We start from the raw sequence: 15,499 nt of genomic DNA, 5'->3' as shown, positions 1-15,499 counted from the left end.
ATCATGTGGCACCTGATTTCTCAAAAACAAAGAGAAGTTGGTTGACATCCTCATGACTTCAATCATTCATATTTATTGAGTGCTTACTGTCTATCACATTTTGTCAGGCAATCATATTTATTGAGTGCTTACCCTGTGCAGAGCACCTTACTACTGAAGCAGCGTGGCCGGGTGGACAAAGTATGGGCCTTGGGAGTCAGAGGACGTGGGTTCTAATTCTGGCTCTGCTACATGTCTGTTATGTGACCTTGGGCAAGTCACTTCACTTCTCTGTGCTTCAGTTTCCTCAAATGTTAAATAGGTATTAGGACTGTGAGCCCCATATGAGACAAAGACTGTGTCCAACCTGATTGTCATATCTATCCCAGAGCTTCGAACATTGCTTGGCACGAAGTAGCGTGGCTCAGTGGAAAGCACCTAGCCTTGGGAGTCAGAGGTCATGGGTTCTAATCCCAGCTCCACCAATTGTCAGCTGTGTGACCTTGGGCAAATCACTTAACTTCTCTGGGCCTCAGTTACCTCATCTGTAAAATGAGGATTAAGAGTGGGAGCTCCACCGGGCACAACCTGATTACCCTGTATTTAACCCAGTGCTTAGAACAATGCTTGGCACAAGAAAACGCTTAACAAATACCAATATTGTTATTATTATTATTATTATTATTATTAAATGTCACAATTATCATTATTATTAGTAGTAGTAGTATTACTAAGCTTTTGGGAGAGTACAATACACCAATAAGATGACATATTCCCTGCCCATAACAAGCTTACAATCAAGAGGATGAATTTATAGTCTAGAGTAAGGTCCATGTCCTTTGTGGCCCACCTATCACTCCAGTTATTCTCAGAGTCTTTAGATTGCTCCTCTGCTAGGCTGGATCAAGTTGTGTTGGGATATGGTTAATGGACTCTATTGGAACTCCTGGTGCTTGTTTAAAATTTTGTGTGGCAGAGTTAAATTTGTGTTAGGTTTGCCAGGGTTCAGCTCTGGGATGTGTAAGCAGAACCTGAGTGCTACAGACTTGAGTTTATAAATTATTTAGCACTCAAAATGGCTAGTGGGTTCATAAGATTTGGTTTGTTAGGGACTGAAGAAGGTTTACTGGAGAAAGTGGGCAATGAATACAGGTAGGACTAGTTTCCAGGACTGAGGATAAGAAAGTGGGGGAGACAGAGGGAGAGAGACATTTGGGGGAAGGAAAGGGAGACACAACGAGAGGGAGACTGTGTATATATAATGAGACTGGGAAAGGATGTTACCCTTGAATTACATTCAGTTGAATTGATCACAGTGGACTTCACACAAGTGCAATGGGAAGATCTTTGGAGGAATCCAACAAAGGGAGTAGATTTGTTTCCTAGAACCATCCCAGTGCAAAGACAGTTTTCTCAAGGAAAATATCAGAAAAATCTGCCCTATTGCCCTGTGGGGAATCCCCAACGAGCAACAATCATAACTGATTAGATATATCAAAATGAACCTGTATCTGAGGTCTCAGGACCTCTGGCCTCTGTTCACCCAAAATGTTCGCTGGAAATGGTAAGGAAACCTGCATCTAGTTAATGCGTCATTGGTAATACACTTCTCTCATTACAAACACACACACACACACACACACACACACAAGCAAGAGAGCTGATTTCTCTCAGTCAATGGTATTTATCGAGAACTGTTCTAAATTCTTCAAAGAATACAATAGAGTACCTAGACATGATTTCTGACCTCAAGAAGCTTACAATCTAGCAGGGGAGGCTTGTCTTATGCTGTCAAGTCATCTCCAACTCATAGCACCTTCATGGACACATCTTTCCCAAAACACCCTCCTCCATCAGCAATCATTCTGGTAAGTGTATCCATAGAGTTTCCTTGGTAAATATATGAAAGTGGTTTACCATTGTCTTTTTCCATGCAGTAAACTTGAGTCTCCCTCCTCAACTCTCTCAGTGTCACTGCCGTCCAGCACATGTGAGTTTTAACTTGTAGCAGATTGCCCTCCCTCGCTAGCCACTGTCCAAGCTAGGAATGGAATGAGTATGCCTCTGCTTGACTCTCCCTCCTGTAGTCAAGACTGGTAGAGTATTGGAAACTCTCCAGGTGCAATCCTGAAAAGGGGAGCAGGGGCGACAGACACTAATAGGGAGGAATACCCACAAGTGACAGGAGGGTTGTAGGGGTGAATATTTAAGGCCTTATAGGGTTCAGACATAGGGGTAATAGGATGGAGAGAAAATAATAATAATAATAATGTTGGTATTTGTTAAGCGCTTACTATGTGCAGAGCACTGTTCTAAGCGCTGGGGTAGACACAAGGGAATCAGGTTGTCCCACGTGGGGCTCACAGTCTTAATCCCCATTTTACAGATTAAGTAACTGAGGCACAGAGAAGTAAAGTGACTCGCCCACAGTCACACAGCTGACAAGTGGCGGAGCCGGGATTCGAACCCATGACCTCTGACTCCAAAGCCCGGGCTCTTTCCACCGAGCCACGCTGCTTCTCATCTTACTATGTGCAGAGCACTGTTCTAAGCGCTGGAGTAGATACAGGGTCATCAGGTTGTCCCATGTGAGGCTCACAGTCTTAATCCCCATTTTACAGATGAGGGAACTGAGGCACAGAGAAGTTAAATGATTTGCCCACAGCCACACAGCTGACAAGTGGCAGAGCTGGGATTCTAACCCGTGACCTCTGACTCCCAAGCCCATGCTTGTTCCACTGAGCCAAGCTGCTTCCTGGAGAAGATATGATTTTAGTAAATCTTTGAAGATGGGAAGGGTTTTTTTTATGGTATTAGTTAACCGCTTACTATGTGCCAGGCAACCGTACTAAGTGCTGGACTAGATGCAAGATAATCTGGTAGGACACAGTCCATGTCCCATATGGGACGCCCAGTCTGAGCCCCATTTTACAAATGAGGTAACTGAAGCACAGAGAAGTTAAGTGACTTGCCCAAGGTGACACAGCAGAGAAGTGACAATGTCAGGATTAGAACACAAGTTCTCCTAGACCCAGGCCCAGGCTCTTTCCACTAGTCCACACTGCTTCGCCGGTCTGTCAGATATAAAGGGAATAGGAGTTCCAGGCAAAAGGGAGAGCTTCAGCAGGGGCTGATGCCAAAAGAGACAAGATCGAGACACAGCGAATAAATCAGTATAGAGGAGTGAAATGTAAGGAATGTAAAAGAGTAAGACTAGGTAGAGGGAGAGATCTAATTGAACACTCTCCCTAACATAGATTAGGAGAATTTATGAAAACTGGCCTCCCTTTATTTTCCTTTGACTTTCCCTTGCTTAAGGAGATTTAAAGCTTGAACCATCTGAACCTCATCAGTGAAATTCATTTTGAAATATGGGCTTCCACTGTGTAACTGAAGAATGAAAAAAGTGGCATTGATTACTGATTGACTTCAAAGTGAGTAATTGAGGTTTAATGGCCTACAAAAGGGATTAAAATCAAGGCAATAAATTCAAAACAAAAGAGAAAACAAGAAGGGATATTTTACAACTAAGCTCCATTAGAGTTTATCCTAACCAGATTAAAAAGTAATTGCCATGTCAAGAAAAATTATATTGGCTTTGACTGAATACATGCTCAGTGATGATCATTGCTTTGTGGGGATATACAAATGGCAGAAAGGTGGGGGCTAGAAAATCTGCCCCTCAAAAATTTGCTACTTTCAAACACCAAGGCTTTTCTCATTTCAGTACAGTGTTTCCTTATAAAATGGGAACCATTGTTAAAGCATGTTGAAATTTTCCTAATTGGAATTTGGAATAACTGCCTTTGGCATTGTGGACCACCCCCAACTCAGAAACATTATTCAACCTTTGGTTCACTGACACTGTCCTCTGCTGGTTCTCCTCCTACCTCTCTGGCTGCTTATTCTCACTCTGTTTAGGGGCTCCTCCCTCTGCTTCCCTCCCCCTAACTGTGGGACTCCCTCAAGATTCGGTTCTGGCCCCCTTCTATTCTGCATTTACATCCACTCTCTTGGAGAACTCATCTACTTCCATGGCTTCAACTACATCTCTATGAGAAGTAGAAGCAGTGCAGTCTAGTGACTAGAGCACTGTCCTGGAAGTCAGAAGGACCTCGGTACTAAACCCACCTTCACCACTCCTATGCTGTGTGACCTTGGGCAAGTCACTTCACCCAGACTAAGCCCCCCTTTCCTCAGATCCCCCTCCCTTCCACATCACCTCGACTTGCTCCCTTTGCTCTTCCCTCTCCCCGCCCCACGGCACTTATGTGTATATATATATATATATATATATATATATATATATATATAGATGCCTGTTTATTTGTTTTGATGTCTGTCTTCCCCCTTCTAGATTGTAAGTCCAGTATGGACAGGGATTGTCTCTCTTTATTAATGAATTGTACTTTCCAAGTGCTTAGTACAGTGTTCTGCACACAGTAAGCACTCAAATACAATTGAATGAATGAATGAATGAACTTCTGCCTCAGTTCCCTCACCTGTGAAATGGCACTTTTTTCATTCATTCAATAGTATTTATTGAGCGCTTACTATGTGCAGAACACTGTACTAAGCACTTGGAATGTATAATTGGGCAACAGACAGAGACAATCCCTGCCCAGTGACAGGCTCACAGTCTAATCGGGGGGCTCACAGTCTACTGTTAGCCCTATATGGGACATAGACTGTGTCCAACCTGATAATCTTGTGTCTATCCCAGTGCTTAATAGAGTGCCTGTCACACAGAAAGCACTTAAATACCATTAACAAAAGCAACATATGAGGATGATTCCCAAATCTACATCTTCAGCCATGATCTTTCTATTTCTCTATAGTCTTGCATTTCCTCCTACCTTCAGGACATCTCTACTGTCAGGAACTCCTCACCACTGGCTTTAAAGCATTAAAAGCACTTTGCCCCCTCCTACCTTACCTCACTAATTTCCTACCACAACCCATCCCACTACTCTAATGCCAACATACTCACTTGTACCTCGAGCTTGTCTATCTTGCCACCAACCCCTTGCCCATGTCCTCTTTCCTGCCTAGAGCTCCCTCCCCCTTCATTTCTGACAGACCACCATTTTCCCCATCTTCAAAGTCCTATCCAAATTACATCTCCTCCAAGAAGCCTTACCTGAATAACCTCTCACCTCATCACCCTATCATCCCTCCCTTCTGTGTTGCTAAGCACTTGGGTCTGTAAGCAGTGTGGCCTAGTGGAAAGAGCATGGGCCTGGGAACCAGAGGACAACTTAATATTTCAAAACAGAACTCCTTATCTTCCCATATATACCCCATCATTCTCCTGACATTCCCATTACTATAGACAGCACCATCATCCTTCCTATCTCACTAGCCTATAACCATGACATTATCCTCGATACATCTCTCTCAATCAACCCACAAATTCAATCTGCCACTAAATACTGTTGGTTCAACCTTCAAAACGTCACTAAAATCCACGCTTTCATCTCCCAACTGCTACTACATTAATCCAAGCACTTATCCTATTCCTCCTGGATTGGTGCATCAGCCTCCTTGCTGACTTCCCTGCCTCTTGTCTCTCCCCACTCCAATCCATACTTCATTCTGCTGCCCAAAATCATTTTTCTACAAAAACGTTCAGTTCTTTTTTCCCCACTTCTCAAGAAATTCCAGTGGCTGCTTATCCACCTCCCCATCAAACAGAAACTCCTAATCATTGGCTTAAAGCACTCACTCACATTGTCCCCTCCTGTCTCACCTCAATGCTTTCCTACATCCAGCCTAACACACTTCTCTCCTCTGATGCCAACCTACTCACTGTACCTCGATCTCATCTATCTCACTGCCGATCTTTTGCCCAAGTCTCGCCTCTGGCCTGGAGCGCCTTTCTTCTTCTTATCTGACAGCCTATCGCTCTTCCTACCTTCAAAATCTTACTGAAGGCACAGCTCCTCAAAGAGGCCTTCCCCGCCTAAGCCCTCAATTTCTCTTCTCCCATTCCCTTCTGCACAGCCCTTGCACTTGGATTTCCACATTTTATTCACCCCTTCAGCCTCACAGCACTTATATTCATATCTGTAATTCATTTATTTATATTAATGTCTGTCTCCCTCTAGACTGTAGGCTTGTTGTGGGCAGGGAACATATCTACCAACTCTTTCATATTGGACTCTTCCAAATGCTTAATACAGAGCTGTGCACACAGTAAGGGCTCAATAAATAGAGAAGCAGCATGGCTCAGTGGAAAGAGCACAAGCTTGGGAGACAGAGGTCATGGGTTCTAATCCTAACTCTGCCACTTATCAGCTGTGTGACTTTGGGCAAGTCACTTAACTTCTCTGTGCCTCAGTTACCTCATCTGTAAAATGGGAATTAAGACTGTGAGCCCCATGTGGGACAACCTGATTACCTTGTATCTAGCTCAGTGCTTAGAACAGTGCTTGGTACATAGTAAGCACTTAATAAATACCATCATTATTATTACTATTATTATTAACTGGTAACTGTGCGACATGTTTAGTGTTTACTATATTCCAAGCACAGTATTAAATGCTGGGCTTAACTCAATATTAGCAGATGGGACAGAGTTCCTGTCCCATATGGGCCATACAGTTTGAGATGAAGGGAGCAAGAACAGCTATTTAATCCTCTTTTTCCAAATAGAGAAAATGGGGCACAGAGAAGCTGTGACTTGACTAAGGTGACAGCACACAAGCTACAGAATCGGATTAGAACTCAGGTCCTCTGACTCCTAGGCCAGTGCTCTTTCCCCCAGGTTTGGCTCATTTCTTCCTTTCCCTATTTTCATTCAAATAGACATAGAACATAAATAAAGCCTTTATCTTTCCTGTACTGCAATGGTAGGCATCAAGAAAAACAAAAGGAAGTTTCTCTGCTGATGATTAAGAGGGCCCCACTTCTGGTAGTCTGATGCCCAGGGAGGCAAGCCCTAGTTTGGAGCTCGCTCCTGAAATGGCTTGTGAAAACTTCTCCACACAATGATGACCTTTCATCAGCCTGGAGAGAAAGGTAAGTGTGGTAGAGATATACTGCAAAGGCCAGGTTTAATGTCAAACGCTTAGTACAGTGCTCTGCACATAGTGAGTGCTCAATAAATATGATTGAATGAATGAATGCTGTGATTTGAGGGGCTTGTTTTTCTTCCCACTGCTTTCATAGAATTGTCCTTTCTGATCAGGTCCAGGCAAACTGGAATAAAAGTGTGGGAGAAAGAATCAGTAATTGCCATTTTAAAACAAATGTGGTTTGCATCAGAAGGGTCATAAAGAATTGATGGAAGTCAACACGGCACTTCCTGTAATCATCTTGGAGAACTACTGATGGATCGCTGATGTTGAAGCCCAAACTAGTAAGCAGCAAAAATTGTGCCTTTTTTTAACTGAAAAGGATGACTTTGGATAGTCTACGCCTTTCCATTTAAAATACTGGATATTTATCATAAAACACCAACATGATTTTAGGAATCCCGAAAAATAATCCAGAGGACTGTGAAAAATAAATCCTGTCAGACTAATCTAATTTTCTCTCAGAGTATGATAGCCTTGGTAGAGTGAGGGAATCTACCAGACATGCAGAGTTTTATTCTGCCCCAGGAGAACCAGGGTGCTTAATGTGCCATAGGTTTCAACCCCCAGAGGAGAAATGTTCCACCACAGATCACCTCTGAAGAGCCAAAGGGCTTTGTGAACATGGAATTTAAACAGCAATCCTATCACTTGTGCACCCACCCTCCAGATCATCTCTTTAGGACCTTTAAAGATCTCAGTTCTGTCATCTTTAGCAGGCCCAGCATAGCGAGGGGTGCCGAAGAGGCTCTGCCCAACAATATTTTCTCTGAGTCAGACACAAGCAGACCACCACCCCTCCCCATCTACAAAGCCTATCTCCTCTAGAAGGCTTTCCCTGATCTACCTATTCAATATTCCCATCCTGCCCACCTGCCACTTCCACAGCACCTGGTTAATCACCCTCTTCCACCTTCCCAAAAGTATTCATGTACATATCTCCATACTGTATATCTCTATACTCTATGGCTTCCTCTTATCTAAGATATACCTAGGTGTCTGTCTTTCCCTCTGGATTGTAAACTCCGTGAGGGCAGGAGTCAAGTGTAATAATTCTTCTATACTTTCCCAAGTGATGTGTACAGTGTTTTGCACACAGGGAGTGATCACTAAATACTGTTAATTTATAACTGTTCCTTCTTTGAGGACATCGTCAGAAAAAGCAAGGGTTAAGGTCAGCTTTGTGACTTTATTGCAAGTTTCATTTGACCCTTTCCAAAGCCTGAAGAATAAATTTTTTTTGAGATACAGGGGAAGTCATAAACAAAATGCATCTTGATTTTTATAGAGCTTTTGGTTTTCCACCAGATGGCATGCTCATCAAGAAACTGGAAAAATATATTTTAACTCTGATCATGCAGGGGGCTACATAATTGGTTAACAAAGAGTAGTTAATAATTCAGCACAGCCTGTAGGAGTGAGGCACAAGAGACACATATCAAATGGACTTCCTTAGGGCTGCTTTTTGACCCAGTAAAATTCAAGATTTTTCCCTAATCCATTTGGGCCTGAAGACCTATTTGCAGTAAAACTATAAAAATATTTCAGCCACAATTTTCAGCCATACCATTAGAGGAAACAGTTTTCTTTCAAAAATGACTTCATTATCGTTGTTGAGCACTGTACTAGATGCACAATAAGTGGGAGACAAAAAATTTGCCTTTGAGGGCTTTACAATCTACTGGGAGAAAGACCAATACCAATTGTGCACTGATACAACAGAAATAGGAAGTATAACTGATTAAAATAGTAGAGTCAAAAATGAATAAAATAAATGGGAAAAAATTAAATTTATAAGAAGGCTAATGATAGTTGTGAGGATACAGCACCTGTGATTGCTATGTAGGAATAATCATATGAACAGGAGGGAAAGGAAGCCGGAATCTTTCAGGATGACATACCGATAAAAATGAAGTTGTCACAGAGGTGTTCTGTACAGATAATTTTAAAGCAGAAGCTTCTTTTCCTCAGAACCAAGTTTCACTCCACTATGACCCAGGGGAGGAACCGGCAAGTCTGACTGGTGGTGTGGGCTTGGTCCCAAACAGCCACAAGTCACGCCCGAGGCTATAGCACGGAGCTACCAGCAGCACGTCCCCCCGGGCCCAGCTCGTAGGCATCTTTTAGACTCTGAACCCATTGTTGGGCAAGGATTGTCTCTATCTGTTGCCAAACTGTACATTTCAAGGGCTTAGTACAGTGCTCTGCACACAGTAAGCACTCAATAAATACTATTGAATGAAGAGTAGTGAAACAGACCTCACAAGGCCACAGATTTTAGTACCCACTGAAACCAGGGCTACAAACACCACTATCCAGTCAGTTTCCTTCCGTAAGAATAATAATAATAATAATGTTGGTATTTGTTAAGCGCTGACTATGTGCATAGCACTGTTCTAAGCTCTGGGGTAGACACAGGGGAATCAGGTTGTCCCATGTGGGGCTCACAGTCTTAATCCCCATTTTACAGATGAGGTAACTGACGCCCAGAGAAGTGAAGTGACTTGCCCACAGTCACACAGCTGACAAATGGAAGAACACTAAAGTTGTCAAGGTCTTGGAGGTTATAGTGTACACTTCCCAAGTGCCTAGTACAGTGTTTTGCACACAGTAAGTGCTCAAAATGTGATTGAATGAATGAATGGTACTCAGCAGATTTTGAGAGATCTGAGGTTCTTAGGCACCTCCAGTGGGTTCAAAGCTGAGATTTTCAGTGAAATCACCCTATGCTGGAATGAAACAATGAATCAGTGGTATTTCTGAGTACTCACCATGCTGAGCATTAAACTAAGCAGCATGCTAAACTAGAATGGTCAGCTTAGCAGTGGGAAAAGGGACAAGGTAGGAAGATGGCAACTGTAAGAAGCAACTGAGGGTTTTTTGTGTGTAACTTCTATATAAGATATTTTAAGAAATCTATTATGAGCTATAGAGTGCCACTCCTGTGATTAGAGATCCCAGACCTTTTAAAGAAGATTCCTTAATAATTCCCAAGTCACCTTTCTCTTTTATTATCACAGCTCTATCACAGGAGTTTGCTAGCGTCACAGCTTTATCTTGTGATAAACTAGTGAAGTGGGACAAATTGGAGTTTATGAGGCTAACCTTTAACAGAACTTCCAAATGCTATTTATGATGTCCTCACTAATTACAAAGAGATTTAAGTAATCATACGTGCAACATTAATTTTCATAAATTAACTTCTATTTCATAGCCAAATAATCTTTCATATGAATCTCCCTACTTTAATTCAAAAGGTACACACGTCAAAGGATTTCTGATTAAGAAGAATTTTGTCTGGAATCAAATGAGGTGGGAAAGATCTTGGCCTAGTGGAAAGTGCATAAAAGTGAATTTTAATCCCTGCTCTGCCACTTTTAAATGGTATTTTAAATGGCTTTTTTTTTTTACATGCTTACTATGTTTCAGGCTCTGCACTAACTGCTGGGATAGATACAAGGTAATCAGGTTGGACACAGTCCATGTCCCCTATAGGGATCACAGTTTTAATCCCTGTTTTACAGATGAGCAACTGAGGCACAAAGTAGTTGTCACTTGCCCAAGGTCATTCAGCAGCTTAATTAATTACTAGATGCATGGGAAAGTACAATACAACAATAAACAGTCACATTCCCTGCTCCCTTTGCCTCGATATGACCCATCTCACCGCCAACCCCTAACCCACAGTCTGCCTCTAGCCTGGAATGCCCTCTTTCTTCAAATACGTCAGACAATTTACCCTCCTCCCCTTCAAAACCTTATTGAAGGCACATCTCCTCCAAGAGGTCTCCCCACACTAAGCCCCACCGTTCCTCATCTCCAACTTTCTTCTGGGCCATCACTTGTTTCCTTTGCTCTTCCTCCCTTCCAGCCCCTCAGCATTTATGTGCATAAATCTAATTTTATTTATTTGTATAAATGTCTGGTGTCCCCCCCCCCCCCAGGCTGTAAACTCATTTCGTGCTGGGAATGTGAATGTATATTATTGTATTGTATTTTCCCAAGCGCTTAGTACAGTGCTCTGCACACAGTAAGAGCTCAATAAATATGATTGAACAAACGAATGAAAGAATGAATGAATATGTAATACTGAAGTGCTGAAGTAGCACTAGAGTGGGGGAATATAAACTGTAGAAACAAGAGATTAGTCAGGGAAGGCCACTTGGAGACATGATTTTTTAAAAAGGCTTTGAAGATAGGGAAAGAGCAGAGTTCTTCCAAATGTGAAGAGGCAGGGAGTTCCAGGCAAGAGGAAGGGTGAGACAGATTCGAGCAAGGCAGAGGGAGGAATGATGATGATGGTATTAATTAAATGCTTACTATTTGTCAGGGATTGCACTAAGCACTGAGATAGATACAAGCAAATTGAGTTGGATTCAGTCCCTGTCCCACATGGGCCTCACAGTCTTAACTCCCATTTTACAGATGAGGTAAGGGAGGCACAGAGAAGTGAAGTGACTTTCCCAAGGCCACCCAGCAGACAAGTGGTGGATCCGGAATTAGAACCCAGGTCGTTCTGACTCCCAGGCCCTTGCTCTTTCCACTAGGCCATGCTGCTTCTGTAGCTTGGCATTAGAGTGAAGCATGTGGACTGGTTGAATGGGAGATTGTTACGCTTTTACCATGTACTAAATGCTAAAATAGACAGACACTATTCAGATACAAAATAGAGTATAAGCTTCTTTTGGTTAGGAAACAGGTCTTGGACTTCTGATGTATTCTTCCAAGCACTATCATGGTGAATGGGACTCTCTGGTGCTCAGGCATAGCTGCCAACTTTTCACTTCTAGCACAGGGGTTCAAAAGGATAGGAATTCAACCTTCTCAACATTGCTAAAATCTGCCGTTTCCTCTCCTTCCAAACTGCTACTTCGCTTCCCCAAGCACTTATCCTAACCCAATTTGACTATTGTATCAGCCTCCTCCCAGATCTCCCTGCATCTGGTTTCCTTCCCCACTCTAGTCTTTATTTCACTGTGACGCTCGGATAGTTTTTCTTTGAATAACAAAAAGCACATTCATTCTTCTGGCATATCCCCAAGCCTCAAAATCCTCTAGCAGTTGACCATCCACCTCCACTTCAAGCAAAACTCCTGTTATAGTGTACTTCTCTAAGTGTTTAGTACAGTGCTCTGCACACATTAAGTGCTCAATGAATATGATTAACTGACTTACCATTGGCTTTAAAGCATTCAGTCAGCTCTTCCAATACCAACCTACAACCATCTCAATCTGGTCTACCTCACCGCTGACCCCATCCTCATATTCTCCCTGACCTGGAACTCCCTCCCCCTTCATATCTGGCAGACTGCTACTTTCCCCACCTTCAAAGCCTTCACAACCTCTCCGTGGTCTTCCCCAAATAAACCCTCTTATTCCCTACTCATTCTCCCTTCTGCATCATCTTTGTACTTGGATCTGGTCCTTCTAAGCATTTGATATCCACCCCCCCCATCTTCACAGCACTTACATAGGTAACCATTATTTAACATCTTTCTCACTCTCTTGACTGTTAACATTTTGTGGGAGGGGAATTCCTCTACCATCTCTGTTGTACTGTTATCTCCTAAGAACTTAGGACAATGCTCTGCACAGAGTAAACACTCAAATACCAATCACTGATTTTTTTTGTTTTGTTCTATGGTATCTAAGTGCTAACTATGGGTCAAACACTCTTCTAAGCGCTGAGGTAGGTACAAGTTGACTAGGATAGACACAGTCCCTGTTCCACATGGGACTCACAGTCTAAGTAGGAGGGAGATGAGGTATGCCCATTTTATATCTGAGGAAACTGAGGCACAGAGAAGTTAAATGACTTCCCCAAGGTCACCACAAACAATTGGCAGAGTCTGGATTAGAACCCGGGTCTTTCTGCTACCCAGGCCTGTGCTCTTTCCACTAGGGCCATGTTACTTCTCAATTAATTGATTTAGAAGAGCTCAGACTTCCAAGAGCTAATAGACCAGAAAGCCACAATCTGAGGTCTTCTCAGCACTAGCTGAAAACTTTCAGGTCTTGTGAGACATGGAAAGGGCAAGTTTGGGAATCCAGCTCATAAAACTGTAGTGATCACTTCCATGGAGAAGGTACTCACACACTCAAACACTATGAGAAAATCCAGCTAACTTCCATTCTGTATTGACCAACTTCCCATTGTTAACTTCATGGGGGGAAAGATAGGTCACTTTAAGCACTTGACATTCATTTATTCTTTCAATCGTATTTATTGAGCACTTACTTTGTGCAAAGAACTGTACTAAGTCCACCCTCAGCCCCACGACCGTTTTTTAGGGAATTTTTTAAGCACTTACTATGTATCAGGCACTGTAATAAGCACTGGGGTAGATACAAGCTAATCAAGTTAGACACAAGTCCCAAATGGGGCTCAAAATCCTAATCCCATTTTATAGATGAGGTAACAGGCACAGAGAAGTTAAATAACTTGTCCAAGGTTTCAGAGCAGACAAATGGTGAATCCAGGTTTAGAACCTAGGTCCTTTTGACTCTATCCATTAGGCCATGCTGCATCTCATGTACGTATGCCTAAATAAATTTATTTGTATGAATGCCTATCTTCCCCTCTAGACTGTAAGCTTGTTGTGGGCAGGAAACGTGTCTACCAATTATCATATTATACTCTCCCAAGCTCTTAGTACAATACTCTGTGCAGTGTATGACCTCAATCAATATCATTGTTTGGAAGTTTGGGACAAAAGTGCTTGAGTTCTCTGGCTCTTTTGGAATTGGGGTGGAATAAAACATGCTGCTACTCCCCATTATTCTTTTATTTGGGGAGCTTGTTTTAATAATCATGGTATTTGTTACGCTTACTATGTGTCAAGCACAGTTCCTGAGGGCTGGAGTTGATGCAAGTTTATCATGTCATATACAGTCTCGGTCCCACATGGAGTTCCAGCATAAGTAGGAAGAAGATTAGGTACTGAATACCTATTTCATAGATGAGGAAGCTAATTGACATGCCCAAAGGCACAAAGCAGGCAAGTGGCGGAGTCACAACTAGAACTCAGGTCCTTTGACACCTGGGTTCGGGTTCTTCCAGTAGCTTTGGAACTTCACAGTAGCCTGGGTAATCCATCCCACAAAGTCTACAGAGACCAGGCACAGATGGCATTGTGCTGTTAAGGCAATTGCCTATTTGAACTTTTGTTAGATTCTAAAATTGAATCCTAACCAGACTGCTGAAGGAGGCCGAGGTCAGTATGAAGTCAGGACGGGGATTAGGAAAATATTATATTGGTGGCATCTAGGAAATAAGATTAATGACCCTTTTAATGCTATTTACTCAATCTCGCTTTTATAAATCCTACTTACATTTCATCAGTGATAGGAATGATAGTTTGACAACTTTTAGAAGAGCAAATGTCAGCCAAAATCTTTGACCGCTAGTTGATGAAGACATAAAACTGTAGTACTAATTCTCATTTCAAACTCAACCCATACTTTCCAAGGAAAGTGATTAATGATATTTTCATATTTTCTGGATATGAACCCACTATAGGAAGAGCCACATAAACCTTGAACTGTAAATTTATTCACCTTTTTAAAATAGATTTGAAAAAAGGAGGATTTTATACAAACTTAGTTATTGGTTATTCTCTGAACCGTAAACTCGTTATGGGCCAGGAACATGTCCACTAATTCTGTTACATTGTACTTTCCCAACCATTTAGTAGAGTGCTCTGCAGTATAGTAAGTGGTCAATAAATACCACTGGTTGATCGATTGATTGAGTCCTTATTGAAATCTTCTATAGTGGTATTAAGTGCTATGTTTCAAGCACTTTACTAAGCGTTCTTTTAGAGATCTCAACTCAGTTTCCTGTTTCAGTTGCTAAAACCCTTTGTAATTTCCCTCAGAGTGCTAAAGGCTCTGCACTTTATATAATAACGGTAGTATATGTTAAGCTCTATTTTGGTGCCAAGCACTGTATTAAGTCCTTGACTAAATACAAAATACACAGACCCTAGCCCACATGGGACTTACAATCTAAGTAGGAAATGCTTAATCCCTATTTTACAGATGAGGGAACTGTGGCACAAGAGAATTTAAGCAACTTGTTGGAGATCATTCATTCATTCAATAATATTTATTGATCACTTACTGTGTGCAGAGCACTGTACTAAACACTTGGGCGAGTACAACAATAAACAGTTACATGCCCTATCCACAACAAGCTCACAGTCTAGAGTGGGGGAGACAGACATCAATACACAGAGCAGACTAGTGACAGATTTGCGATTAGAATCAAGGACCTCTATCTTCCAGGCCCCTACCCTTTCCACTAGGTTATGCACTGAAGACAGAGATGGCTGTGATTGAAATTCCAATGATCCAGGGATCTAGCTAGGGAGCTAGGGATCTTAGAATTGCTGGCTTTCAGTTTGGTGCTTTGAGTAAAACAGTCCTGTGAAAAATGCAATCAT

The 15,499-nt window shown here is 42.1% G+C and overlaps 1 non-coding gene across 1 annotated transcript; it reads right to left on the bottom strand.

The window, feature by feature from the left end:
* Positions 1-1,979: 1,979 nt before the first annotated feature.
* LOC114816279 lies at positions 1,980-2,116 on the bottom strand. Its single transcript, XR_003764045.1, has one exon. It is a non-coding gene; the product is annotated as a small nucleolar RNA SNORA7 (small nucleolar RNA).
* Positions 2,117-15,499: the final 13,383 nt, after the last annotated feature.

The sequence above is a fragment of the Ornithorhynchus anatinus genome, chromosome 1, assembly GCF_004115215.2.
Source record: "Ornithorhynchus anatinus isolate Pmale09 chromosome 1, mOrnAna1.pri.v4, whole genome shotgun sequence".
NCBI lineage: Eukaryota > Metazoa > Chordata > Mammalia > Monotremata > Ornithorhynchidae > Ornithorhynchus > Ornithorhynchus anatinus.
This window is presented reverse-complemented; position numbering and strand designations above follow the sequence as displayed.